Source organism: Mus caroli, chromosome 1, assembly GCF_900094665.2.
Source record: "Mus caroli chromosome 1, CAROLI_EIJ_v1.1, whole genome shotgun sequence".
Classification (NCBI taxonomy): domain Eukaryota; kingdom Metazoa; phylum Chordata; class Mammalia; order Rodentia; family Muridae; genus Mus; species Mus caroli.
Genome location: NC_034570.1, coordinates 29,134,163 through 29,142,135, shown reverse-complemented (window position 1 = coordinate 29,142,135; position 7,973 = coordinate 29,134,163). Strand labels below are relative to the sequence as shown.

At 40.5% G+C, this 7,973-nt stretch overlaps 1 pseudogene; it reads right to left on the bottom strand.

Moving 5' to 3' along the window:
* The window catches only part of LOC110287832, a 6,662-nt pseudogene extending 4,285 nt beyond the window's left edge, over nt 1–2,377 (bottom strand).
* Nucleotides 2,378–7,973: the final 5,596 nt, after the last annotated feature.

Here is a 7,973-nt window from a genome sequence, read left to right as displayed (position 1 = left end):
TCCCCCCCACTCCCCTACCCACCCACTCCCACTTTTTGGCCCTGGCGTTCCCCTGTACTGGGGCATATAAAGTTTGCGAGTCCAATGGGCCTCTCTTTCCAGTGATGGCTGACTAGGCCATCTTCTGATACATATGCAGCTAGAGTCAAGAGCTCTGGGGTACTGGTTAGTTCATAGTGTTGTTCCATTAAAATCAGATCTTACTCTGATGGTTTTCCCTTTATGCGTGACTTGTGTTCTTCTCTTGCAGCTTTCAATGCACCGCCCTTGTTCTACTTACTTTGTGTATTTACTATGATATGCTGTGGTGATGTTCTTTTTCATGATCTTGACTATTTTATGTTATGTGTGCTTCTTGTATCTGTATGAATGCATCTTTGCTTAGTTTGGGGGAAGTTTTCTTCTATGATCTTGTTGAAGATCTGATCTATGCCATTAGCCTGTGATTCTTCTCCCTCATCTGTTACTATAATTTGAAGGTTTAGTCTTTTAATTATAGCCCACATTTCCTACATATACCCCCATGTGTGTGTGTTATGTGTGTTAATTTCATATTCATTGCTTAGTTGGTCTAGAGCATGTACAATATCTTTGAGATCTGATATTCTGTCTTCTGCCTTGATTCATTCTATTTGTAAGGCTTTCCTGATTTTTCAAGTTGGGTTACTGGGGCTTTCAGTTCCATTGTCATGTCAATGTGTGTCCTCTTTAGTGTTTCTATCTCTTTATTGAATTCTGTTTTCAAGTCCTGGGATGTCTTCATAATTTTCATCTTACGTTTGTCTTGGATACCACTTAGGTGATTATTCTCTTTAATGTTGCTGATTTGTTCCTTTGTTGTCTTCTTCAAACTCCTTGTATTCCTTGATGAAATTTAGGATTGTTCCTTTAGATTCTAAGCCTTGCAGTTCCTCTAGGTAATCCTCATTGGAGAACATTTCTATAAGTCACTATAGATTTGTGTGTATGTGTGGGGAGGAGGCTGGCACGATCTTTCATATCATTTGTATTTTTGAGATGAGTTTGTTAGAATGGTCTCTGACATGGACACAGCAAGTTGGGATATTGCACAGGATGTGCAGGCCAGGTTAGGTCAAAGGTTACTTATGACTTAGGAGGAATGAAGTCAGGTGGACACAGTGTATTGGGCTGGAGTGCAAGATATACACCCTGGTTGAAGTATGGAGAGCGGAGGCTATAACTGGAAAGATCTTTGTGAAGTGTAAGCTCTGGTTGGACAGTGTCTTAGTTTAAGTTTTATTGCTGTGAAAAGACACCATGACTAAGTCAACTCTTACAAAGGAAAACATTTAATTGGGGCCGGCTTACGGTGTCAGAAGCTTAGTCTGGGAAGCCTGACAGCATACAGGTAGACATGGTAAGAGCAGAACCTGTAGTTCTACATCTTGATCTGAAGATGCCAGGAAGCCAGGAATTCTCTTCCTCAAGAATCCAGGAGGAGGGTCCTTCTGTACTGGGTGAAGCTTGTGCATAGGACCTCAAAGACCACCCCACAGTGATACACTTCTTCCAACAAGGCCACACCTCCTAATAATAGCCCTTCCCATGTGCTAAGCATATTCAAACCACCACAGGCAGTGAGGCTTGATGCGGTACAGGACGGGGATGTAGGGTGGGAACAGGGAGGATCGGTCCTTACTAGTGCCTCCCATGGGAATTTTGAAATTAATTTTTTCAATTTCTGTGAAAAATGGTGTTAGAGTTTTGATTGAGATTCCTTCCATTAGATCTGTAAATTGCTTCTGGTAGGATGGTCATTTTCACAATATTAATCCTATCAGTCTGTGAACATTGGAGGTCTTTCCATCTTCTGGTATCATCTTCAATTTCTTTCAGTATCTTGAAGTTTTTGTTGTATACGTCTCTCTTCCCTGGTTAGATTTATTATAAAAGGATTTGTTTTGGTTTTGAGGTTGTTGAGAACGAGGTTGTTGCTCTTATTTCTCTCTGGGTATGTCTGATGTTAATAAATAGGCAGTCTACTAATTATTATTATTATTATTTCGAGACAGGGTTTCTCTGTATAGCCCTGGCTGTTCTGGAACTCACTTTGTAGGCCAGGCTGGCCTTGAACTCAGAAATATGCCTGCCTCTGCCTCCCGAGTGCTGGGATTAGAGACGTGCGCCACCACTGCCCGGCTCAGTCTACTAATTTTTGTCTATTAATTTTGAAACCTGCTATTTTGTTTATCAGTTTTAGGAGTTTTCTGGTATAGTCTTTTGGGTCTTCTTTGGAGAGAATACTATAATTCGCAAATAAGAATATTCTGACTGGTTCCTTACCTATTTGTATCCCCTTTAGCTCCTTTCCTTCTCTTATTGCTTCATCTAAGACTTCAAGCACTATGTTGAACATTAGTCAAGAGAATGCACTATATTTCTTGAAATGTAGGCTAATCATTTTTAATTTTAACTAAAGTTTGGGGCATTTTCAGTTTATTTCTCTCCATTTTCTTCTCCAATTCCATCTATTGTAGTTGATCTAAAACTATTCTGAAGCCAGGCGTGAGTCTACAGAGTGATTGGTCTGCACAGTGAGTTCCAGGACAGCCAGGACTACACAGAGAAACCCTGTCTCATAAAACAAACAAACAAAAAACCAAAAACCAAAAAAAAAAAAAAACTATTCTACATTTATCTAAGACTCTTCATTTTTCTGTTCTTTAGATTGTGTAATCTCCACTGATTTATCTTCCTGTTAACAAAAAATACCCTGCTGCACCCCTCTCATGGCTTCTTGTAGAAATAACCCTTAGCACCCTTCCTGGGTATTCCTTCCCTCCCCTCCCCCCTGGTAATTACCCAATTCTGCCTGCCAATAATAATCCAGTCTTGACACCAAATTGCAATTGCTTCCTTTGGGGGATCTCTGTATCTTATTTCTCTCATGGACCAAGATCATTGTTTGTTTGTTTGGTTTTTGTTTTTTTTGAGACAGGGTTTCTCTGTGTAGCCCTGGCTGTCCTGGAACTCAGTCTGTAGACCACACTGGCCTCGGACTCTGCCTCCCAAGTGCTGGGAGTAAAGGCATGTGCCACCACTGTCCAGCTTGGATCATTGTATTTTTATTATAAACCTCTATTATCTTCAATGTATTTTTTTTTTTAAGTCAGAGTCTCACTATAGAACTCTGGCTGTACTGGTACTCACCATGTAGACCCCGCTGGCCTTGAACTCACAGAGATCCAACTGTCTCTACTTCCTGAGTGCTGGGATTAAAGCAAACATTCTTATTTTAACTTTTTATTTTATCTTTTTATGGTAATAGAGATTAAACCCAGTGCCTTGCACATTTTGGGCCAATATTGTCTCATCGAACTATACTCCAGACCCTTAGTTTTAAATAAATGAGAAATTTTTAAATTTAAATCTAGATTTTCCCAGAAATTTGTCCCTGATATGAAGGACTAGAACCATACTCTTTGGGATTTTACTTAATTTCTGAGCATAAGAGTCACTATGGAGTTATCAAAAACAGAATTTCAATTCTCATCTAAGTGTATGGTGAGCAGTTGCTGTTTAACTTGTTAATTAGGATGATGCTCGGTCAAAGGAAGGTGAGAGACACTGATACGCAAGGCAAATGCAAGAAAACACCTGGGTAAAAATCTGAAGCATTTATAAAGATGGGCAACATCTGCTAAAGCAATGAAGCTTAATGTTAGTGATAATCTTTTCATCAGAAATTATTTGTACTCTACCATACAAATATTACTTGAAATATATTTGTCTGCTACATATTAGCACCATACTTCATAGGATCTGACCCTAGATCAATAAGAACTGAAAACCAAACTTTGATATATTTGTAAAGAATTGGATGACCCTTGAGTAGAGATGCTAGATGCTGTTCCATCAAGACATGCAGTTATCATTTTTTTCTTATTTCTGAGTTTTAGGTAACTTTTCTAAATGTGCATCAAGTGTTTAACAAAGAACCTGCTTGATAATAAGGCTCAGAAGGTAGCTGCTTGTTTGAATTTTCTATACTGGTAACTAGAGTTGACAAATATGATGTCAGTGTGGGCATTATTATTTTTTAGTTCTTTGTTAAGTGAGGATAATGGAGATTTCAACCTTATAAGGCTTTTGTGAGGCCTAAGTAGGAGCCTGACACAAGGTGGTTTCTAAATTAGTTAAGTTGACCCTACCTGCCCAGTGCATCTGATGTCACATGACATTTTACAGTATAAGGACATGAAAGGAGGAGAAATCTTCGCTGCAGTGGTGGCAGGGTGGCAGAGTTGCTCAGCAAACCCAAGGACATTTTATAGCTTGAATTCAGGCTATTTATAGCTAGGCTGGGAAAGGAGTTCAGTGGTCCCAAAACATTGAAATGGACACATTCCAGGTATCAGAATCCCAAAGATAAATTGTACCCTGTCATAGTTAGGGATTTACTGCCATGAACAGACACTGTGACCAAGGCAACTCTTATAAGGACAACATTTAATTGGGGCTGGCTTACCGGTTCAGCGGTGCAGTCCAATATCATCATGGTGGGAACATGGCAGCATCCAGGCAGGCATGGTGCAGGAGGAGCTGAGAGTTCTAGATCTTCATCTGAAGGCTGCTAGCAGAATACTGACTTCCAGGTCTTAAAGCCCATGCCCACAGTAGACACACCTACTCCAATAAGGCCACACCTTCTGATAGTGCTACTCCCTGGGCCAACCATATGCAAACCATCGCATACCCTCTTAAAAAAAGTGGGTATTTCCCACTTTTTTAAAAAAAGATTATTTATTTTATGTATATTTTGGTCTGCTTTTCTCCTTCACCTGGTGGACACAGTGATCAATACGTAAATCACCTTTAGAAGTTACTACATGAGTTGTCTAATATTTCCAAATCCAATCTAACCATCTGTGTTTGTGATGTCTTTTTACTATGATCAACTTTTCCGGATTGTTCACCTGCCTTCACTGATACGGATATACAAATCAAACGCTACCACCAACCAATCAGACTACATCATCAAAGCACATCAGACATTTGCTTTTCATAATCCCACTTTGTGTTATCTGCAATGCACATACAGAACATGAATCTTCTGGCATTAGTGAACAAGGGACCACATTTTATTTTGTGCTGGCAAAAATTATACACACACACACACACACACACACATATACATATATATGAATGACTATATATGAAAAAGACATGTTTATAAATACCCAGAGTTGAAGATCCTTTCCCAATCTGTAGGCTGCCATTTTGTCCTATTGACAGTGTCTTGCCTTATAGTTCCATGAGGTTCCATTTATTAATTGTTGGTCTTAGAGCCTGAGCCACTGGTGTTCTGTTCAAGGAATTGTCTTCTGTACTAATGTGTTCAAGGGTATTTCCCACTTTTTTTAAAAAAAGATTATTTATTTTATGTATATGAGTACACTGTAGCTGTACAGATGGTTGTGAGCCTTCATGTGGTTGTTGGGAATTGAAATTTTAAGACCTCTGCTCACTCCAGTCAACCCCACTTGCTTTTGCTATCTCAGGTCAACACTGCTCACTCAGTCCCTGCTTGCTCTGACCCAAAGATTTATTTATTATTATACGTAAGTACACTGTAGCTGACTTCAGATGCACCAGAAGAGGGCTTCAGATCTCATTACGGGTGGTTGTGAGCCACCAGGTGGTTGCTGGGATTTGAACTCAGGACCTTCAGAAGAGCAGTCAGTGTTTTTACCCACTGAGCCATCTCCCCAGCCCCCACTTTTTTTTTCCTGTGGGATTTAGTGTATCCAGTTTTATGTTGAGGTCCCTGATCCACTTGGACTGGAGTTTTGTGCAGGGTGATAAATATGGTTCATTTTTCATTCTTCTACATGTAGACATTCAGTTAGACTAGCACCATTTGCCAAAGGTGCTTTCTTTTTTCATTGTATGGTTTGGGGTTATTTATCAAAAATCAAGTATTTGTAGATGTGCAGGTTTATTTCTGGGTCTTCAATTCTGTTGATCAACATGTCTGAATCTGTATCAATAGCATGCAGTTTTTATTAATATTACTCTGTAGTACAGCTTGAGGTCAGAGATGGTGATTCCTCCTGAAGTTCTTTTATTGTTCAGGGTTGATTTGGCTATCCTGTTTTTTTTTTTTTTTTTTTTTCCATATGAAGTTGAGAATTTCTCTTTTAGGGTCTATAAAAACTGTGTTGGAATTTTGATGGGAATTTCATTGAGTTAGACACGCTAATACTCAAAAATTATAAAGAACTCAAGAAGTTAAATACCAACAACCCAATTAAAAATGGGGCACAGAGCTAAATAGAGAATTCTTAACAGAGGAATCTCAAATGATTGAGAATTACTAAATAAAATGTTCAAACTCCTTAGTCATCAGGCAAATGCAAATCAAAACAACTCCAAGATTCCATTTTACACTAGTAAGATGTTTAAGATAAAAAACTCAAGTGATAGCACATGCTGGCGAGGATGTGGAGCAAGGGGAACACTCCTCCATTGCTGGTGAAAGTGCAAACTTGTACAACCACTGGAAGTCAATGTGTTGGTTTCTCAGAAAGCTGGAAATAGTTCTACCTCAAGACCCAGCTATCCCACTTCTGGGCATATACCCAAATGATGCTCCAACATTCCACAAGGACACTTGCTCAACTATGTTCATAGCAGCTTTATTTGTAAGAGCCAAAAGCTGGAAACAATCCAGATGTCCCTCAACTGAAGAATGGATAAAGAAATGAGGTACATGTACACAATGAAATACTATTCAGCTATTAAAAACAAAAAACATCATGGATTTTGCAAGCAAATGGATGGAACTTGAGAATATCATTTTGAATGAGATAACAAAAAACATCATGGATTTTGCAAGCAAATGGATGGAACTTGAGGATATCATTTTGAGTGAGATAACCCAATCCCAAAAGGTTAATATGGATATGGATATTAGCCATAAAATATAGGATACCCATTCTACATTCCACAGACTCAAAGAAGCTAAATAAAAAGGAAGCCCAAGCAAGGAAGCTTGAATCTCACAAGAAAATAGTCATAAGAAGTAGATGGAGGGAGTGAACTGGGTGGGAGAGGCAATGGAGAGGGGAGTGGGGTGTGTGTGTTCGGGATCAGGTGTGGGGAGGGACAGGAGGAACAGCCAGGTGGCCATGAGAATGAAGGGAAATCTGCAACTGACAGGGCTGGGGAGGTAGGGAGCATCTCCAGGAAGAGACAGAGACCTGGGATAAGGGAAGTGGCTAAGAATCAATGGGGGTGTCCTTAACAGTGACACACAGCATTGGAGATATGGCACCTGAAGAGTCCATCTCTTGTAGCCAGGCAGGAACCCTAAAGGAGCAATAGGAACATCAACCCACCCACAAAACTTTTGACTCCAAATTTATCCTGCCTACAAGAAATACAGGGTCAGGGAATGGAGCAGAGACTGGTGAAGCGACTAGCCCAATTTGAGACCCATTCCATGGGCAAGCACCAATCCCTGGCACTGTTAATGATACTGTTATGTTTGCAGACAGGAGTCTAACTTGGCTTCACCCAGCAGCTGACTCAGATAGATAAAGGCACCCATAGCCAAATAGTGGAGGGAGCTTGGGGAGTCTTATAGAAGAACAGGAGGAAGGATTGCAGTCCCCAAGGGGATAGGAATGCCATAGAAAGACCACAGAGTCAACTAACCTGGACCCTTGGGGCTCTCAGAGACTGAACCACCAACCGACAGGCTGGACCTAGGCCTCCCAGCTCATATGTAGCAGAAGTGCAGCTTGGTTTTTCATGTGGGTCCTGAACAACTGGAGCCGGGGCTATCCCAAAAGCTGTTGCCTATTGTGGGATATGTTCTACTAGCTGGGATGCTTTGTCTGGCCTCAGTGGGAGTGGAAGGGCCTAGCCTCAAAAAGATTTGAAGTGCCAGGGTGGGGGATTCCTAGGGGGCTCCATTTACTCAGAAGGAGGGGGGGCAGATGGAGGAA